We start from the raw sequence: 22,292 nt of genomic DNA on the forward strand, positions 1-22,292 counted from the left end.
GATAGAATTGGGGTGTTAAATCCTTGAGGACGGGGATCTTCTCTGTCTGAGTGACTGCTATCCCAACCCCCAAAACAGAGTCGGCCAATATCGGGGAACAAAGACATAGGGGTCACCAGTGACTAAGCAGCTTCCTGGAATGCAGGGCTTTCTGTGCTGAAACCAGGGAAATCCTGGGGGAGTTCTTGGTGATCACAACACATCCCCACCCCACGTCATGTGAGACTGCCCATCAGGTGCACAGGACTGGCCCTTCCTGGCACCCAGGCACCCCAGCTAACTCACAGCGGATGTCCCAGGATTCTTCAGGAACTGCAGGGAGACCCAGGTCTGCCCCAGCATGACTCGTGTGTAAAACCATCTTCCTGAGTGTTTCCCATAATGTCAGCGTCTCCAAATCAAGCTCTTATTTCCAGTAGAGGCCTTGGAAATGAAACACCATGCCTTAATCTCGTAGTCAGTGAAGATTTATTCTCTGTCTAGGAAATCATTAATGGGTAGTGGTTTCAAACAATTTCACTATTTTTGTTTGTTTGTTTGTTTGATTTCTCCCAATCCACAGTTTTCCTCCAAGCTAATCCATAAGCAAGTTAAAATGAGTCCGAAGATTTATTTAAAAGAACCCGTGGGGAATCTTTTAAAAATTTTCTTTAAGTAAAGAATTCTTCTTTAGTGCAAAGGAGCTGGCCCTAAATAGTGCCTGTGCGCCATATAGGTAAATGCATGCTCAGCACGTTCAGGATACTTTCTAGTGGTTTGTGATGCAAAGACATAGAGAAGCCCCTGCCCTTAAAGGCTTTGCAGTCTAACTGGGCAGGTAAGTTACTTACATAAACACCCTTTTCCACCCAAAATGGAAAATGCAAGACAGGGTTTCTGTAAGATGTTTTGGGAGATAAGAGGAGGAGGAAAATATAGTTGTCTAGGGCAGAAGATTTATGGGGCAGTATCATTTGAGAAAGGCCACAAAAGGATGCCTAAGGTTTGGCTGAGCAGAGTTGGAGGGAAAAATATTCCAGGGGAGGAAACAGCATAAACCAAGTCAAGGAGATGGGAGAACATGGAAATATGTGTAGTTCAACCTGACTTATGGAGAAGGCACCAAAAAAGCAAATTAAAATTGGGAAGATGAGTTGGGAGTGAAGGAAGAAAGCTCACATTCACCACTGTGTGTGTGTGTGTGTGTGTGTGTGTGTGTGTGTGTGTGTGTGTGGCACAGAGGAGATGCTGGATGCTGTAATCAATGCTGGTTGAATTACGTTTATTGCATTCAAAAGGCAACAGACAATCATGGACATTTTGGGGAAAGAGAAGGTTAATTATGAGGGTCTTCGCATTAACAAGATATAGTCATTCAGCTCCTGAGGTCTGAGATACCTTTGGGAACTTCTCAGTAGGCTATCGGGGTGACCCCCCCACCCCCCAACCCCATTCCCAGCCCAAGGGGTGGCAGGAACTTGGAGTGCTAGTCTGTGGAAGAGAGAGAAGGTGGAGGCTGTTCAGAGATGTGGAAGAAAGAGGATTAGTGTGACAGGACTTGGGAATGGACATGGGAGCAAGGGCAGAAAGGAGTGGCAATGACTTCAAGGTTTTGGTCCTCAAGGACTGAGAGAAAAGAGGTGTAGTTGGCAAAAGAGTGAAAGTCAAGAGGAGAAGCAAGTGTGGGATGGAGAATTCTGGGGAAGAAACAGTGCATGTGACATTGGGGGTGTGCCAAGCTTAGGCCCTTGTTGGGACACCCAGGAGGATGGTGTCTGGCATGTAATGGGAAAAGCAAAGCTGAAATCTCCAAAGGAGAGAGAATCAACATAGAGAATCAGAGGTCCCAAGGCCAGAACTTTGGAAAATACCCACATTTGGGAGGAGGGAGAGGAATCCTAAAACGTGTGACTTAGAAAAAGGCAGGAGGAGAAACTCGGAAAGCAGGAGTCATAAGGAGCCATGGGAGGAGGGAGGTAGTGAAGCATGTGCAGGTCAGCAGAGGGTGGTGTGCAGGGCAGAGATGGATGACACCCTGGGACCTCTGCTGCTGCCACCATCTGCCCATTTCTCCAGACCCCACCACATGCACTCCTCACAGGAGCCCCATTTCTGGGGAAAGAAACTGAGGCTCGGAGAAGTTGAGGAACTTGTGCAAGTGCTGGAGCTGGAGCTTGACCTGCAGTACTCTGGCTCCCATGGGAAGGCTCTGGGTTATGCTCAGAAGGGCAGCTGAAAAGAGGGCATTGATTTTGGTGCCTCAGTAGCCATCAATGACCGTATTAGATTTCTCTGTCAGTTGGGACTCTTTCTGCTGCAAGGAATGTAAATACCAACTAACTGGCTTAAACAGAAAGGCTGGTTAACTGAAAGAGCCAGCGGGTAGGGACAGTATCAGGAGTGACATGACGTAGGGATTCAGATGATGTCACCAGGATCAGATTATACTTCCTTCATCTTCTCCAGGTCCATTTCTAAGCAGGCTCTCCCCTTGTGATGGCAAGGAGTGACCAGCAGCTCGAGGCCTTCTCTCTATCAAGTTTAAATCCAAGAGCAAAGAGGAAGGAGCTCTCTCGCAGCATCCCAGCAAAGGTCATTGTGCCCATCCCTTAACAACCCCTAATGGGTTTAAGCCAAGATCATATGCTTCATTCTTGAGTTACATGGACAGCAAAGCAAATCTCACGGGTTGAGAGTGGGAAAGGAAGTGACTTTTCAGGAGGAGAATTGGGGTGTGATTACCAGAAGAAGGGAGAACAGATGCTAAGGGAGTGGTGGCAAATAGATGTTTACTACAGTCACCTTGGAGAAAGCATTTCAGTAGAGTGGTGAGAAGAGGACAGCCAGCATTGAAATCGTTAAAAATCCAGTGTGTGATTAAGATGCAAGAGATGTTCATTTGAAAGACTTGAAAGCAGAAAAATGGATGCATCTGGAGGAGAAATGGGAAAATATCATCTTGAATGTGGATACTTCTGAGCATGTTTATAGGCTAAGAGGAAGCCCCACAGTGAAGAGGAAGACATTGGAGGTGTAGGAGACACCAGGACAAGAATTGAAGGAGTTCTGTTCTCCAGGCAAAGGCAGGAGGGGGTAGAAGGCAGAGCAGAGACGGCCCTAGAGAGGAATGGAGCCCATTCATGCGTATTCGAGGGGCGAGGGGGGAGACAGATACAGAAGAACACAGGGAAGCTCGTGGTGAATGATGGGCTTGCTTAACACAGGGCACGGCTGGCAAAGTCCACGCCTCCTCCATCAGAGGTCTCAGCTTTGTGCAGCTGTTGGTCCTCATTTCTTGGATTATTGGTCTTGTCACCAGACATTCCTACAAACCGTTTCCCGTGAAATATGTGGTAGTTTTTCCTAATCCTTCAAAGGAAATGAACCCACTTGATTTCATTGCTGGTGCCCTTGACATCTGGCAGGCAGAGGTGAGGGCAGAGCATAAGCCACTCCTGTGTGGCTCACATGCGCCAGCTGTCTTGGTGATGACCCTCCGGGTTGGGTTAAGGCAGTCACAGCAGATCTCATGGAAAGTTATAACCCTGATGGCTCTTGCCCTCTGACAGTGTGTATTCCTAGGATAGAGAAAAGCACAGCACAAACCTGTGAGCATTCTTGTTGACTGAGCAGCTATGACTGCTTGATAAGCATTTATTTGTCCATGGCTGTGAGCCAGACACCTCAGGAACCACAGTTTCCTCTCCCAGCTTGCTCAGAATCTCAGCAGGGCAAGGCATCTCAATGTCATTGAAAAACAAGTGTCCAAGTGCCCATCAGGAGATGAGTGGATAAGAAAGCTGTAGTACATTTACACAATGCAATACTCCTCGGCCGTAAAAAAGAACAAAATTTTACCTTTTGCGACAGCATAGATGGACCTGGAGAGTACTATGCTAAGTGAAATAAGCCAGTCAGAGAAAGACAAGTACCCTGCGATTTCACTTATATGTGGAATCTAATGAATAAAATAAACTAACAAACAAAATAGAAACAGACTCATAGATTCAGAGAACAGACTGACAGCTGTCAGAGGGGAGGGGCATTGGGGAGCTGGGTGACGAAGGTGAGGGGATTAAGCAAAAATAACTATAACAACAACAGAACATACCTCATTCACACGGACAACAGTATGCTGATTACCAGAGGGAAAGATGGGTGGGGGGAGGTAGAAGAGGTAAATGGGGGATGAATGGTGATGGAAGGAGACTTGACTTGGGGTGGTAAACACACAACACAGTGTATCAATGATGTATTATAAAATGGTACCCCTGAAATCTATATAATGTTATTAACCAATGTTACCCCAATAAATTCAATATAACACATAAATAAATAAATACATAAATCAATAAATGTGTCTTGGAGTCAGACTGGCTGGGTTGAATGCTGACTCTGCCATGTCTGAGTAACCTTGGGCCAGTGACCTCAGCTCTCCGGGTGCACTGGATAACGTTTATGTCACCCCATATCCATGTTGCTTCAGATGTCCCTTGTTCTCAGCCACTTGTTTTGCTTCCAACTCCGTTGGGTCCACGGAAGCTCTGGCCTCCTCACTGGCTGCCAAGAGAGGTTGGATGGGGGAGTTAACACCCCATGGGTCTGACTTGGAACAATAAGATACAGGAGACCAGAAGAAGCCAGTCAGGACACTGGTCGCCCGTCCTGCCCACAGGTAGAGGGCATCTGTGGCTTCTCCCAGTCAGCTGTGCCAGGTCATGGCCAGCCCAGTTATGCACCTCCTGGACCTGCCTCCCTTCCTATCCTTTCCTTCCTTCTCCTTCTTCCATGCTTCCCTGGGCTTGCGTTCCTTACCCATCAAGTATTAGCCAATAAGCTGTGGCTCTGGCTCTGTTCTCAAGAGAACCCAACCCAGTCTCTGAGCTTCAGTGTCCTTATTTATAAAATTGAGTCAAGGAGATGCCTCTCACAGGATCGCTGGCAGGATTCAGTGAGATCCTGTGAATGAAACACCTAGCCTAGAATGGCACAGTGTAGGTACTCAATAAACAGGAGAAGTACCATATCAACAATTCAGACAGGGTGATGAGAGTTGCTATTCTGGGGGTGTCTGATCTATGCCCGACATTTAATCATTTTATAGCATGATTGACAGCAGTGACATCTAAGGATGGGGAATAAGACTAAGTGCATTTTTTAAATGACAAATATGAAGAGGGAGCTACTTGCAGCTTGTTTGGGAGGCTTGTCTAATCATTAAAAAGGAAGAAGATGTTTCAGATTTGGTACATGGATAGAATTTCGTAGGTTGGGCTGATGATGGTAATGCCCTAGAGGTCAGTTTATCACCGTAAAAGATCCAGGAGGATCAGCACAAGGTAAAGGGTGGTCTTTCCCCCTTTTGGTGTTATAATAAACAGAATAGCAGAAGGTGACAATCAAGAAAGGCCCCTGGGTGAAGAATTTAACTTAAAAATAAGTTGTATTTTCTTAGTCACAATGTGGAGCTTGCCATGACATAAGCCCAACAATTGTGCTGTTAAACCATTTTGCTTAAAAAAAAAATGGTGTTAAAAGTTGCAGTTACCTAAGCAGAACACATTTTGAGAAAATGAGAATAATAGTTAACATTTATTGAAAACTTACTACTGTCAGGTGCTGTGCTAAGCTCTTTACAGCTATCTCATTTCATTCTTCTGGAACCCCAAAGGTGCCAAGTCATCTTGGATCCCCGACAAGTCCAAATAAAGAAGCTGAGAAATCTGTGAGAACTGGCCCAAAACGGGGGAAGCTTTTTTTATTATTAGAAAAGTGGTAAGCTAGGAGTGCTACTGAAAGGTGGAGCAATTAGAATGCAATTTTAAAAATGCTGCTGACAGTCAGTCGTTTCTCTGGGCAAAAGAGCTGATAGTTGCCTTAAGACAGAGGTTCCCACATTGTGCCCTAGGACCTTGAGGGAAGGACCACAGTCCAGGGGACGGGGTGGTAGGTGGGGCTACAGATTTCTCTGATTTCAGTAGAGAAGTATGTGTTCAAGCATAACTTAATGGGTTTCCACGCGAAGTGTTATTGGAACACGGGTTCCACAGCTTTCAGTATTTGAAATGATGAGGGTGGCACGGTAGTCCACTGATCAGCATGAATACTGGCTAGCCTGAGAATTCACCAACCCCTGGCCCAGGCAGTGATTTCCCTGCACATGCCCAGGGCAAGGCGAACGCACGCAAAGGGTTGGATCTGCTTTGGGGCTAGACTGCCTCCTATAGTCCACCGCAGTATCTGTTCTAATTCTCTCTAGGGCCCCATGTCCTACTGCGTACATCAAGACCACATTCCTCAGCCACCTTTTGTACACAGGTGTGGCTCTATGCCTAGGTCTGGCCAATGGGATGTAGGCAGAAGGCTCCTGCAAGCTGCTTCCTCCCCCCTCCCCCTTCCCCCTGCTTCTAAGGACACTGGACCAGTGGCCAGGGCCCATGCTGGACCATGAGGACAAGCATGGGGCCCTCGGGGTGATGAAGCAGGAAGCCAGAGGCTGCTTGATCCCTGAGGACTGGGGGAGCCAGAGTCCATCCTATTTCAACTTTAATGTAGGGTTTTCTGCTCCTGTCAGCCAACTGAATTCTAACCCAATCTCATTTTTAGATTAGACGGATAATCCTAATCAATGTGGTATCCTCTCTCTCTCTTTGGATGGTGAAGAAAAAGACATCTCCATTCTTTCCCTCCCCCTCAAAGGGACTCTGCAAGGCTTTTCGCAGCATGAAAACTCCACCTCTCAGGAGGCATTGTGACCTGCCCTCGGGCACTCTTTCTGGGTGCCACTGGGCCAGGAGGAAGGATGCCAACATACTGTTGCCCTTTGCTCTTCCCTCAGCTGGGCTTTCTCCACTTGCTGTGGTTTTGCCCATGGACATGCCTCAGCCTCCACTTTCTCTGCCCTTGACACAGTCTCCCTCATCCTCCTAGATCCCATTTCTATGCCACCTCCTCCAAGAACCCTTCCCAGTGCCCTGAAGCAACCCCCCCCCCATATGTTTCCTTATAGTTTTATTGTAGCATGTAGGAAGACAGTGTAGCTTTCTGCTGTTATCTGGTGGTATTTATGGAGTGCCTAGTACATGCCAGGTCGTGTGCTGGTTGCTGATAGGCATTGATGAACAAAACACGTGATCTATACCCTGCCCTCATGGAGTTCATAGTTTGGAGAGAAAGACAATCAATAAAAATGTCATTAAAAATGGCAATCATGCCCTGGCTGGTGTTCTAGATGGTTAGAGCATTGGCCTGTGCATGGAAGGATCTGAGGTTCAATTCCCAGTCTCCAGTCGGGGCTCATGTGGGAGGCAACCATTTGATGTGTTTCTTTCATATTGATGTTTCTTTCTCCCACCCTCCTTTCCTTTAACTCTATCTAAAATCAATAAAAAAAATATCCTCAGATAAGATTTAATGCACAAAAAATTGTGATTGATTTTTTGAGGGTAAAGGGAATGGGATTCTGTGAGGAAGAAGAGCTAGCTCAGGGAGGGATGCTTGCATCACCTTGATGGAAGAGCAACGCAGTTTCTCTCTGATGGAGTGAGTGGTACCACATAGCAGCAGCAGTGAAGAGCCAGGCGGTGGTCGCAGGCAGGTGTGGGCTCTTCCCGGGCTGCCCACTTCTTCTGAGCTGGTTCACTCTGGGCCAGTTGTTTAACCTCTCTAAGCCTGAGAGGTGCTAGCACCTGTCTCATTAAGCCCAACACACAGCAGTGCCTGGCACCAAGCGGGTGCTCAATCAATGTGCTCTCTTGTTATTTTTGAGTGTCTGTCACCCATCTAGAATATGGATGTTTTGAGGGCAGATTCTTCCCTTATTCCTTTTTTTTTTGCATCCTGGGCATAGGATATGTAGTTGGCATCCCCAGAAGTCATTTGAATAATAATAGCCAGCATGTACTGGACCCTCCTTTGTGCCAAGCACTGTTCCTAGCACTCCGTGGGCATTCACTCATTAAACACTCGTAACAATTCTATGATGCTGGTGCTACTGTTACCCCCAAGTTGACTGATGAAGAACCTGAGACCCAGAGATCGAGCAAGTTGACCAGGCTCACACAGGAAGCAGGTGGAGGAACAGGGTTCAATCCTAAGCAGTCTGGTTCTAGAGCCAGTATATCATGTTGCCTCTGAAGTGGATGAAAGAATTCTACCCATCATTTTAAAGAAATGTAGTCTCCATTGGTCCACGTCCTAATTACCGTACAGGCTCTCAAAAGAAATACTAATTTGAGAAATGCATCCCCCAAATTATAAATTATGTAATAATCATCTCCACGCTCTCTTGTTAACTGTGGGTGAGTGAAGAAGTGAAACAAATAGAATTAAATTATTTACCTCTCGGTTGCCATTAACGGGATTCTCCTGGGGGCTTCAAGTTACATGGCATGTGTGTTTGAGCAGCAAGACACCTCTCCCCAATTCATCCACCACACTCTCTCCTCATCCACCTCCCTAACCTCCCCCCGCCCACCCCCTGCAGCCTGTGGGCTCCACACCCCACGCTCTGTGCTTCCTCCCTGCCTCTGGTGCCTTCTCTCTTATTAAAACACCTTCACCCGAAGGCATCTGGGAGATGAGAAGTGTGCCTGCCAACTCACCCTGGGAAGCCAAAATGCTTAAATTGCTTCTTTGATTTTCAAAAAAGTGTATGTTCTTTGGAATGGAGAATGGCTTCACCTTGTCCTTGTGGGCCTGCTGTTCTGGGATATTTTGTTAAAAACCACGGGAGGGGATAATGCCTTACATGCCCACAGCTGCTCTTGTTACAGAAATTGTAATAAACTGCCAAGAGTGCGGGCACCACCGCTGTTCTCTTGATTAATGTTTTCCAAGGTGCGGGGAATGCATCTGTCTTTGGCTTCCATCCCTAGTATCCAGTGATGGAAGGTGGGCATCGTGGAAGATGGTCGGTGAGACAAGGCATAGTCAACCCCCAATGGCCATGCTCCCCAGGCTCCCATTCAATGGTTGCTCTTTTCTGTGCCTCAAAATGGATCCTGAGCTGAGGATCCCGAGCTAAGGGAACAAGCAGGGGCCATCAGGTGAGCAGTGGGGACAAGGAAGGGAGGAATGTAGGGGTAGGACTAAAATGACCAAGAACATTTCACTAGAGAATTTCACAACCTAATAAGTGAGTAAGTATTCATTGATGTCCTACTAGGTGTTTGACTCTGAGTTAAGATTTAAGCAAAGGACAGTATATTAAAATCCGAAGGCCTAGCCTGGCTGGCGGGGCTCAGTGGTTGAGCATTGAGTTATGCAAAAGGAGGTGAAGGTTCGACTCCTGGTGAGGGCACATGCCTAGGTTGCAGGCTCGATCCCCAATAGGGGCGTGCAGGAGGCAGCCTATTGATGATTCTCTCTCATCATTGATGTTTCTATCTCTCTGCCTTCCTCTCTGAAATCAATAAAAATATTTTTTTAGAAAAATAAAATAAAATCTGAAGGCCTGGTTTTCATTGCTAGTTCCGACCATTCACTCAAGACAATGGGACTCTCTGGGACTCATTAAGTATTCTGTGAAATTGAATGATAGATAATGTTTCTTATATAGGGTGGGGCAAGAGCAGGTTTGCAGTTGTTAGTACGTGAAACATAGAGTTGATTCATTTATTAGTATTTATTAATTAGTGTATTGTTTCCAGTATGGACAACTGTAAACCTACTTTTGCCCCACCCTATAGTTAGCCAGGTGTGTGTGGCTGCTAGTACTTGTTACCCATTTAAACCAACTTTGTTAAATCCAAAACTGTGGGAAGGATACAGTGGTATGTATCCAGGAACCCAAGGACCAGAAGTACTGCCAGGGTCCTAGACTCAGGAACTCAGATAATATTAGGAATGGAGTCTGCAATACTTTATTGCCTCATCCTTTTATCTCTCCCTCATCTCTGTGTTGTTGTTTTTTCTGTGTATTTGCTTAATTCATCTCTTCCTTTCTCCCTCACGATGCACATTGTAGAAAATCAATATTCCCATATAGAACAATGTGCCCTTGGCCCCTGGGTCTATGTCATCATAAGTCTAAAACTTACTGGAATTTTTGAGTCCGAATTACAAATACCAAAAGAAAGAGAATCTGTTTGGCCTAGCTTTGGTCAGGGGATTGGACAAGACCCAGTGTAGCTGTGGAGTCAGCGACTATGAGAAGTGAGCCTGGGCAGGCTTTCTAAGAGGAGGTGCCAGTGATGGAAAGAACTGAACACTGGGCTGCTGTAAGGAGTAAACGGGATAATGGGACATTTCTCAGTACAGCCTATGACAGTGATGGCGAACCTTTTGAGCTCTGCGTGTCAGCATTTTGAAAAACCCTAACTTAACTCTGGTGCCGTGTCACATATAGAAATTTTTTGATATTTGCAACCATAGTAAAACAAAAACTTATATTTTTGATATTTATTTTATATATTTAAATGCCATTTAACAAAGAAAAATCAACCAAAAAAATGAGTTCGTGTGTCACCTCTGACATGCGTGTCATAGGTTCACCATCACTGGCCTATGAGAACCCAGTGAGCGCTAGCGAAATCTATTGCAAAGGAAGCTTAAAATTCAATGTGAGGGGCGAAACTGATTCATGCACAAGGTGTCTAACACGGTGCCTGCTGCACTGAGTAGGTGTTATTTTCATGTCTTACACTCCAGTGTGCCGGGCTGATGGTCAATGTCCAATAAATGCTTGTTGAATTGACCAGAATGAGAAGGATAACATGGAGCAAGAACCTACAATCAAAGATTGTGGAATGAAGCTCTACATTAGGGCACACTTAGTCATTCAGAGGTGCCAGGAAGTGGTTATTTGACTGTAGTAGTTGGTAGAGGGTTCATGTAAAAGACAGATTTCCACATTGCCGTGAGGACATACAACCTGGGAAGGCATCAGAAAAAAGAAAAGAATTCAAGACAAAAGAACAATATGAATGGAGACTGAGAGCAGAGCTGAGGTGTGCCTGGTAGAGCGGAGTGCCAACTGGGAGAATGAGTGACAGGTCACAGTGGGAAGCAAAATTGGATGGCAGAGAGAGGTCATTTTCAGAGAACATTGAGAGACAGGCAGAGATGATCAAATGGGAGGAGCCAGGGGCTTCTTGAAAGCAGTTGCCAAGTAAGATGGCCAGCCCCTGCCTTTCCCAATTCTGCTTAGCTGCAGGGTGTAATCCTGCCCAGTCCTTGTGTCAAAGGAAACCAGTGCTCAAGAAGCCCCACTCTTATCAGGAAGAGGGGCTGGAGCCAGTCTTGCTGCCTGAGCTGCAGTATTCCGGTGCCCACTGAGCTATAGACCTCATCTCATCGGTCTTTGTGCTTTGAGGGCAGAAAATAGGGCCCCTGTTTCTGGGATTCCTGGTTTTTCCTCCATTCCCACACCCTGATTCCTAGCCTGTTGGGTTGAGAATGTGATTCCCTGCCTCACCTTAGCCAGCCCCTTCCCCCAGGGATCAGATCTTAGCTCTATGTACCCAACCCTTGGTAGGGGCTGCTATATCCTAGACCAGTGATGGCGAACCTATGACACGCGTGTCAGAGGTGACACGCAAACTCATTTTTTTGGTTGATTTTTCTTTGTTAAATGGTATTTAAGTATATAAAATAAATATCAAAAATATAAATCTTTGTTTTACTATGGTTGCAAATATCAAAAAATTTCTATATGTGACACGGCACCAGAGTTAAGTTAGGGTTTTTCAAAATGTTGACACGCCGAGCTCAAAAGGTTCTCCATCACTGTTTTAGACAGAATCTAAAACCAAGAGAACACCTTCCAGCTGATTGAAAGGAGACTCTGCCCAAGGGATCAGACACTACTGAACACCAGTCCGGCCAGTGGTGCCCCTGCCAACCATGGCAGTCACTCTGTCCATGGCCCCACTCAGTGCCAAATGACCTTCCTGTCCCCAGCAACCTCCACATTAAGGTCCTAACATGCCTTGAAGCTAAGACCACAGATACATTTCCATCTACATGATGCAAAGTCCTAGAGAAATGTAGAGTGTCCTACAAGTACCTACATTCCAACAGCCCCATGGCCCAACGTGAATGAGCCAATAGTTTCAAGAGAGATTGAGTGGTGTACTGTTTTGCCAACATCATGTTCTAATATACTCCCAGGTGTTTGTAGAACATGCCATGAGGAAAGAGTTTTTGTGCCTCTGCCTTGAGTTTATTAAAATACCAACAAGTTTCATACAAGCAGAGAAGGACACCTGGTCAGCCTCAGAACTACCTCCGCTAGGTCGCTCAGCATGTTAGGGGAGAAAAACTTGGTCAGCGTTGATGGGAGGCCTTAACTTGGCTGGGCGAACTTTTTAGGTATCATAGGTCTCCTGGTTGGGAAGGCATCCCAGGCCTCTGACAAGGGAGTAGATCTTAGCCTAGTGTCATCCTCTTTTAGGAACATCAGCTTGTGACAACCCTCCCACACCTGTCCTGGGTCATTGCCCCATGTGTCTGATGGGAGACTAGCTTCTTTCCCTGCCCCAGCCGGGTGGGGACAGGATTCAGGATACATCTATGACAATTGCCTTTCTTCTATTTACCACTGAGGATGATGGGTGCTTGACAGAATCCTGTATCTATGAGTTCACACCCACATTCGCATTTCCCTCTCTCCCGTGTCCCTCCTTTACAGAGTATCTGCCCTCACACATCTCACGTGCACCGAGCACTCCTTATCTATGTCAGCACCATCTCTGCAGCAAGGAGCAGAGGATGAGCTTTGTTGCAAGGGAGAACCTCAGATGGGTAGATGGGTAGCTCTAGCCTCTGGTCTGAGTATCCGGTAGGGACAGCACCTTCGGAAAGCCCTGGTCCGTGATGTTATAGAGTCACCCCTGCTTGAGTGCCAATGCCAGCTCCTCCACTTAATAGGCAGGAGAACATTTACCTTCAGGGAGTCTCAGTTTCCTCTCTGAAAGCGAGGAATGCGAATAGTTACCCCCTGGTGAAAAAAAAATCTCTTAAACTAGACAGCCCAGCAAATTGCCTGGTACATGGAACTGCTTAATATAGCTAGCTGTTTCCGTCCCCATCCGAAACATCTGTACCCAGTGATGGGACGCTAAGCCTAGGATGGGGTGTGCACATTTGGGGCAGTTGCTCTTTCTGAAGTTTTCTATTCAACCGAAGATTCTCTACCCGACTGGAGACTTTAGGACGGCTGCCACCAGCTCCCAAGGAAAGAGCATTCTGTAGTGATGGCTGCTGCCTCTCTACGTCCTAGGCATTCCTGCCTGCAAGGACGGTGTTCTGATGCAGTGCCGAGGCCCGGAGAAGACGCGGTAGCACAGCTCCCAAATCACTTTGGGAAGAAGTCACCATAGGAACTAAGCCCAGAAGGGTAGTGTGGCTTTTGCATCTGATAGCATCTGTGCCGAGGCCTCCCGTAGGCTGTGGAGTGTTCCTCGGGTGGCTCTCACTCACCACAGGAGGGCATGCCACAGGTTCAGAGGCACCACTCATCAGCCCCAACGTGAGCGGGTGTGGAAAGGCTGAATGAATGTGGTGGTCCGGGCGGTGTCTCCTTACTCTCGCTGCCCACAGCTCTCCTCTGTGTTACACCAGTGGTTCTCAGTCTTGGCGTCACAGTGGGGAGTTTTAGAAACCACCGGCGCTGCCACTGTGCCTCAGAACTGTTGGGTCAGAATCTCTGGGGATGGAGCCCAGGGATCTATAGTATTTTTACAGCTCCCCAGATGATTCCAAAGAACAGGCAGGATGGAGAACCACAGCTTAACACCAGTGCTTCTCACATTTTAAATCGCATACAAATCACTTAGAGATCTTGTTAAATTGCAGATCCTGGGGTGAGGCCAGAGACTGTGCATTTCTGAGGTGCTGCGGCTGCTGGTCTAGGAGCACACCTGAGTAGCAAGGCTTGCAGCCTTCCTCATCATCACAGCTGTACTGATTTAACACCCCCCCGCCCCCACCCCGCAGACCCAGCCCTGGACTCCTTTCTCAGGATCAGCGGTGAGCAGCAGAAGCCTGCTCAGCTTGACTCCCCTCCTAAGCTCAGGGTCAGCCCCTGGTTGTGACTCTCGCCCATCAGCAGCAGGTGCTCTGGAAATTGGAATCTCATCTCATGTTCATACCCCTGGTTGTATAATTCAACTTTCTGTTCTGAAATGTCATCATCTACCGAGACCCATAGAACACTGGGAAGCAAATATAAAAACCCTTCCATGTTTAAGCAAACTAGGGAATTCTGGGCTAACCACATTTGAAATTTGAATGGGCCTTTTTTACCCCAGGATCCATCAGATACACAAATGTGTATTCTGAAACCGCAAGCACGCAACGCTTTCCAACCTTATTTGACTACAAAATACTTAATAATATTTCATAGACCCGGTGAGATAGAAAACCCATTTTGGAAAATGCTGCTTTAGATTTATTTCTACAGACTGAAGATAGCACGGGGATGGATCAGCATGGAGCCGGCCGGTTGGAATTTTCCATCAGTGTACGAGAAAAGGAGAACCCTCCATGGACCCTCATAAATTGTCCAGGTGTCGGCAGCCATGAGAGGCAAAGACAGGGCCTGAGAAAAAGATGGTCAAAGGTGCTAATTTTCCATGATTTTGAGAAACATGGGGGGTCATTTATGTGGCTGCTGGAAAGGAATACATCGCTGCTGCAGTGTTTATGGCACCGAGGAGAAAGGGTGAAACTAAAATAGTCTTGCCAAGTCAAAGGTCTCAGGAGACAGATCAATGGAACGGATGCTGCTCTGTCAAAGACGTCATTTCCTCTCCATATTTATTACTTTTGAAACAGAAAAGATTCCTGCACTGGGGGTGGGGGTGGGGAGGGATGCAGGCAGGGTAGAAGGCTGTCTATGGGCAAACGCCCATGCCCCATGTGGCAGGACACTTGCTGTGCTATTTGTTTCTTCATGTGGGTTTGACATTGACCTCCTGGAAAATTGGTGAATTGTGGGAAATGGCAGCATCTTAACAGTTCTGGATGAACATCTGCTCTTCTATTCTTTCCCTTGAAGAATTGGGGTCTTCATGTTTTCCCCCCCAAAACTTGGGTTCCTAGTGAACTCTGGCCAGTGTTTGGGAACCTGTTGTCTACAGTTAGGAAGCCAGGATGGCGATTATCTTTGTGTCGACTGCTGGAGCGCCCGCTTACTCACTAGTCCAGTCATGGGCAAACTATGGCTCGCGGGCCGGATCCAGCCCGTTTGAAGTGAATAAAACTATTGAAAAAAAAAGACCGTACCCTTTTATGTAATGATGTTTACTTTAAATTTATATTAGTTCACACAAACACTCCATCCATGCTTTTGTTCCGGCCCTCCGGTCCAGTTTAAGAACCCATTGTGGCCCTCGAGTCAAAAAGTTTGCCCACCCCTGCACTAGTCTGAGGCTGGATGACCCTGGTACCTGCCCCAGCCCTGCACAGGCTGCACATGTCTGGGTCCAGCCACACCTGCTGGCACAGAGCCGTGAGGTCGGAACTCGGTGTATCATCCCTACCCCACACCTTGCTCACGTGGACACTCCTCTTCGTACCTTTGACCTCTACTTTAAAGCAGAGACAGCTTCACCGTGAGGAGCCAGTGGCATTAGCCAAGTGGGAAGGAGTGCCTTTCAGCACGCCCCCTCCTCCACTTGAGCTTGTCGACTGGATTCTGTGCTGTTAAGCTGAATTTCCTTCCCTTTCGGGTGCTGTGTTGATTAAGGCTTAGTAGCACTCAATAGAAACAAGTCTGGGTGTTGGAAGGGAAACGGATTTATGACTAGGTCTTAGGTGACTTACAAAAGAATTGATAGGGTTGAAGGAACAAGGTAAACTCTCAGTAATGATTCAGTCACGCCTCCTGCTGCAGTAGGTCTGCCCCGCCTCTCCCTGCAGAACCCGGATTCCAGTTTAGGTCTAGTACAAGTGCATCTGACTGTGCGAACCTCCATCACAGACAGATCCTAGGCACAAGTGAGGCAGGGAGGTGCGGTTGAAGCTTTCCTAGTGCCTGCGGTGCCGGTGCCGAAAGACACACGCAAAGAAAGTGGGAAGCATAGCAGAGTGAGCGCATCCGCCATCCCCGTCACCGGAGTGACAGAGCATAGTCACAATATCATTGTCGTTAAACGACTGAGGAAACCTATTATAACTGGTTGGCAAACATAGCACTGCTGATTGAAAATTCAGTAGCGCCGATTGGAACTAAGCTGCCACGATGATTTTGCAAAAGCCCAGACCCAGATCAATGTCACCGCACCTCCATTTCCCAATATCCATATTTGCTGCACCGTCAACATCCTAGCCCACTAGAACTCTGGAATGTAAGGGGACTCTGGAGACGAGCCTGTTCAGACACCTCATTTCAAGGAGCCTATCACATACTTCGCTAGCTCTTCATTTTCAGACCTGTCTTCCCAGCTGAGCTGTGGGTTTGCAGGGACTGTGACTTAGTGATTTTTACATCCCCAGTGCCGAGCTCGATCCCAGGCTTAGGGTGGGTGCTGGGTAATCAAAGAAGGGAGGGAGAGGGAGGGGTGGAGGAAGGACGTGGAGGCCCACATTGGAGGATTCACCTGCCCGGGCAGGTGAAAGGTCAGACGCCCTATCTCTGTGTGATGTCTTCCCTTCCCTGGAGGAAGGATAAACACCCACAGTGATGAAGCTGCTGAAGGGGGTGTCCCTTTTCCAGAGCCTTCTTTCTGTGGCTCCTGTTGGTGGTGCCATCCCAGAGGTGTATGCCAAGCTCAGAGGGAGGCAGGCGAGGAGAGGCATGAGTGAGCCAGAGGGAGGGAGGAGTCGATGGTGAAAAAGAGAATCCTTCAAAAAAAAAAAAAGTGTAGAGACCGAAGTACAAGGCCAGGACTCTGTCAGCCAGAGAGAGGAGGAAAGGGCGCAGCAGGGCAGAGGAACAAAAGGGCAGGCGTGGTCCTGATGGCACACCTGAGGGAGGATGCCGCTCTCAGCTGGGTTCTTTCTGAGTTAGTGGGAGCCTAATGCATAAAAGAGGCATCTTAATCCAAAGAAACCAGCACCCAGGACCAGGAACCAGGGGGCTGTGAGCCAGCCTCCCCGTCTCTGGAGCTGGCTTTGTGCTACCTCCCGCTGCCTGCAGCCCAGCCTGCCTAAGGGGCCAGGCATGGTGCTCACAGGTGGAAGTGGGCAGCCTGCTGCCTGGGAGTCTGCTGTGGCTCAGAGCTCAGCCTACAAGACAGTGAAATGGCTAAATGATCAGCCCATCCTCTTTCCTTGTGGGCTGCCTCGCACCTCACTTGGTATGTATAAAGCTGTCTGTTAGCGGGTCTTTATTGCACGTTGGGAGGGAAATTGAAAATAGACCAATCATTGCTGTTCTGAGGTTAAGTACTTTTCACGAGGCTGTTGGGAAACCTAATAGGGATTTCTTTTTTTTTTTTTTTTCATTTGTCATGAGTCAAAATAATACGTGAATATTTAGATTTTTATTCCCACCCCACAGGTAACACATAATACACAGAAGGGCATTCATTTTAATGAGCACGTACAGGCTCAGAGTGTTTGGAGGGCACATGGATGAGGGTATTTGCTAGATATATATTCTTATAACTACATGCTCTATGGGAGCGTGGGGTGTGTGTGTCTCAGGAGAGGCTCTCTGGAATACTATCCAGAACAAGAAATAATAACTTCTCTTCACTGTTGGTTCCAGGAGATTCCATCAGGGGAATGAGTGGTAGTGGCTGCCTTCCTCCCCAGGTCTGACTGGCTGGAGAACACACACTGGCTCCCCCCGTACCCCCATTCTTGAAGAATGCACATGGATACTCACCAATGTGTGATGAGGACGGAGGGGAGAGGGGAGGAACTAACTTTGCCCATGTCTGCTATGTGCTGACTAACACGTGTATCTAGGTTAACTCTCTGAGATGCCTGATGACCCTGGGAGAAAGGCATTGCCATACTTTTGTGGCCGTTGAAGGAATTAGGCTCCCAGAAGTTAAGGTAGGATACTCTCGCCCCATTCAGTCCCCTGTAAAAACTGCCTTGTACAGTTGTATTGCTTGTGCACGCCCAACTGCAAAGGGCTCCGTTCATGTAGACACTCTGAGCTTTTCAAGTTCTTCACCTGCACAGTTTATGAAAGATATTGATTGCTGGGAGCAGGGAACCAGGAAGTACAATCCTATATATGTAACATGAAGACATCTATGCAAAAAGTGCGTGTTACAGAGCATCACTGTGATTGAATTTTAAACACAAGTTTCAGGATTTGAAATTTACGTGACACATTCTCTTACATATGTGATGCTGGTCTCCCAGGCCCTCCTGTGGAGGGGGACTCAGGCTTCAGCAGAGGTGATCTGCATGGTCACATCCCCAGCCTTGTCCTCTGACTTGTGGCTTTTTGCTATAGGCTCTGACAGTCACTCATGCATCACTGGGATGTCCGGTCTCCCCTCTGCTCTGCCCAGGTCCAATCCTATCATTTCCTGGCTCAGTTCTCCACACTAGCCTGGCTGTCCCATCTTCCCAAGGCTCACTCCGAGTCCACCCCTTCTTTCAGCTTCATTACTTCCACCTCGGTGCCAACAGCTGGCAGCAGGCTCGCCCCATTATGTGCTGAGTTAGGACGCGCCGAGGTTAAATACTTGGATGGTGCTGCCTCTGCCGAAAACTTCTGCATCTTCTCTTTGGGAGTTTCTTCAGAGCTTTGACCCAGCCTCTTGTCATTTCTTCGAACTGGAGACTCCCTTTGGGGGATGACTATGAATTTGGGAAACTGAGAAGTCATTGGAGGAAAGTGTTAACGTGATATCTTGGATTGGACCTTGAAGCAGAAAAGGACACTATAGAAAAAATTATGAAATTCAAATGGTGTCTATAATTTAGGTAATAGTACTATACTGATGTTCATTTCCTGGTTTTAATAATTGTACTGTGGTTATGTATATTGTTAAGATTAGGGGAAGCTTGCCGAAACCGGTTTGGCTCAGTGGATAGAGCATTGGCCTGCGGACTGAAGGGTCCCAGGTTCGATTCCGGTCAAGGGCATGTACCTGGGTTGTGGGCACATCCCCAGTAGGAGATGTGCAGGAGGCAGCTGATCGATGTTTCTCTCTCATCAATGTTTCTAACTCTCTATCCCTCTCCATTCCTCTCTGTAAAAAATCAATAAAATATATTTTTAAAAAAAATAAGATTAGGGGAAGCTGGATGAAGGGTATACATGAACGCTATACTATTTTGTAATTGATTTTTGAGAGAGAGAGAGAGGAAGGGGGTGGAGAGAGAGAGAAAGAGGAAGGGGGGAGGAGAGAGAGAGAGATTGGTTCATTGCTCCACTTAATTTATGCATTCATTGGTTGCTTCTTGTATGTGCCCTGACCAGAGATCGAACCTGCAACCTTGGCATATCAGTATGACTCTCTCACCAACTGAGCTACCTGACCTGGGCCTCTCAATACTATTTTTGTAGCTTCTCTGTAAGTCTAAAATTATTTCAAAAAGTCAAAACAACAACAAGAAACAAACCAGTAAATGTGGGCAGGGCACCCCACCCAGAGAGAAAAATTAAATCTTTTTTGGAATCCATTTGCTTGCTGGTATCTTGTCTAGTTGCAGGGAAAATATATCACCATCTTATTAACCGAGAGCACTTTGCTGTCACTGACACCTATAGTTTGAGTATTACTAGTACACGTTACCATAACTGTCCCCATAACCTATATTCATCATCCACTGGCCGTCCCCACCATGATGCCCCTGGTGTAAATTCACTTCCAAAGGCCCGTTCTCACTCTCAGACTTGTTTTCACAGTTCCTGTGATTATCCACTAGACCCATGGTTGGCAAACTGCAGCTCTCGAGCCACATGCGGCTCTTTGGCCCTTTGAGTGTGGCTCTTCCTAAGCCTTACCTAATTAAGTTAATAACAATGTACCTACCTATATAGTTTAAGTTTAAAAAATTTGGCTCTCAAAAGAAATTTCAATCGTTGTACTGTTGATATTTGGCTCTGTTGACTAATGAGTTTGCCGACCACTGCTCTAGACAGACCCCTTTCCTCCCAGAAGCCCTCCCCCAACTCCATCTCCAAGGATAGGTTCTAACCACTGGTGGGCTTGCCCTCCCATGGGCTCCAGCCCCAGCAGACTTCAGCCCAGTCCTCCAGCTAGGAGACAACAGCCGTGAAATCAGAATTTCAGAGGCACTTGAGCAAAAGCCACATTGCTGGAAGTAATGCATAGCTTTCCAAGGAGATCAACTATTTTGAAATGCAACACCCTTTGCCACATATGGGTCCGTTCATTGCAAATGCGGTTTTACCACTTTACAGCCAACCTTTTGTGTGTTGAGACTGGCTTCAAACTTGATTTCCAGCAAAAGTCAATATGAACCAATTAAAGAGAGCTGGATAAGGACACATTTTCTCTAATTCAAAATCACTTGTTAAATACCACGGTGGAGCAGACCTGTACCACATAATGGGAGCACCGAGATGATTAAGAGATGGTCTTTGTCCTTGAACAGTGCAAAGTATGGTGGGGTGAGGTGCTCCAATGCAAAGTTTAATGTGAAAAGGGGAGGGAGGGAGAGAGAGGCTCTTGGGCAAATCCATCTCTTTTTCTGGAGCAGCGAAAGGGCATTTGACAGAGGCTGTGCAGAATAGCAATGAATTGGGAAGGAGGAAATGGTCTCTGAGTGTTTCCCATCTTGACATTTAATACTTGGAATAGAAGCTCACGTTACTCTCCAAAGTCCCTCCTTTTCGATGTCTGTCTGCTGGCCAAACACACAGATAACCTGCTAAGTGACAATATCCCTTTAACGTGGTATGAGGTTGACTCCCCAGTGTTACTGCCCATATGTGCTATCTGGGGAGCATTAGTAGAACTTCATAATCCCAAAGCCCCCCTACTTCATCCCAAGATTCCAATTCAATAGGACCAAGGATCGACTTCTTAATGTCTGGTGCATTTCAAGCAAGGACGGCCTTCAATAGCCCTTTAATAAGAGGGCATGCATTGCTATGGGCGCTTGCAGAGAGCAGAACAGAATGAGCAAGGGTGTGGGGCGAGGGCCACCAGTTGCACAACCCCAGGGGGCTTCAGGCACAGGAATACAATGTGAGTGTCACCTTCTGTACTGAGACCAAGTAGGCCTGGGTCGCAAGCAACAGTGTGAATTGTAATCTATAGGGTAAATGGTTTCCCAGGTAATAAACGGTGATACAACTAGTATACACTGAGAGGATTCAGGTTAGTAAGAGCCCAGAGCTGAGGTTCCTTCTCAGTAAAGTTAGAGCCTGAGAAGAGCGCATTGAATCCCCCAAGCTACACAGAGTCCCTGACAGGAGCCAGGCGGCTGGGCCGATGCATTCTTTTGGAGCTCCAAGCCCCCGCCGGCCAAGCGTGCAGACCCTGCTCGTCCTCCTCAGTCAGCATTTCATGTCCACTGCACAGCTGAGGAATGATGATGAATATTCATCCCCTGGCTGTGCCACAGTCACTTGACTCTCTGCATACGCAAAATCAGAACTTGGGCTGGCAGGAGGGAAGCTTGCCCCACAGAAAGCATCGGATGGAGTGGGTTGAGCCAGTGGGGAAAAGAAAGCTGGTGGTGGGAAACAGGAGGAGGACTGTGGAAGTGACTCCCATTTCTGCACTGGCTGGCAAGATGCCACCCCCAGGGGAAGGCACCTTTGGGCCAAGGAGACAAACACAGTCTTGGCCTGAAGGTCGGTGAAGTAGAGCACCTGAGCACCGGTCCCTTTGTCCTCAACCAGGCCCTGAGGGCAGAAAGAGAAGAGGAGTACAAATAAATAGTATCTTTGCCACGGGCCATTAGAGGCCTGTTGGATAACTATATAAATAGAACAACACATTCACATTTGAAAAACATTGTTCCTTATTGAATGCCTATTGTATGCTTAAGTGCTTTGCATTTTTTTAGCTCATTTAATTCTCATAATTACCCTGTGCCAGGGCAGCTACTGTTGTCCCCATTTTACAGATGAAGGAGCTGAGACTCAGAAAAGTTAAGCATATTTGCTACAGAGTCGTGTACATAGTAAGTAAGTAGGGGAGTCAGGATTTGAATTCAGGTTTTACGAAGTCTAAAGTCCGTGTTCATGCCTTACTACTATTCTTCCACTTATGACATAATTTATATTTATTTTTAAAATATATATTTAATTGATTTGAGAGAGAGAGAGAGAGAGAGAGAGAGAGAGAGAGAGAGAGATGATGGGAAAGAATCATTGATCTGCTGCCTCCTGCATGCCACACACTGGGGATTGAACCCAAAACCCAGGCACATGCCCTGACCGGGAATTGAACCGTGACCTCCTGGTTTCCTGGTTCATA

This window comes from Myotis daubentonii, chromosome 16 (assembly GCF_963259705.1).
Source record: "Myotis daubentonii chromosome 16, mMyoDau2.1, whole genome shotgun sequence".
NCBI lineage: Eukaryota > Metazoa > Chordata > Mammalia > Chiroptera > Vespertilionidae > Myotis > Myotis daubentonii.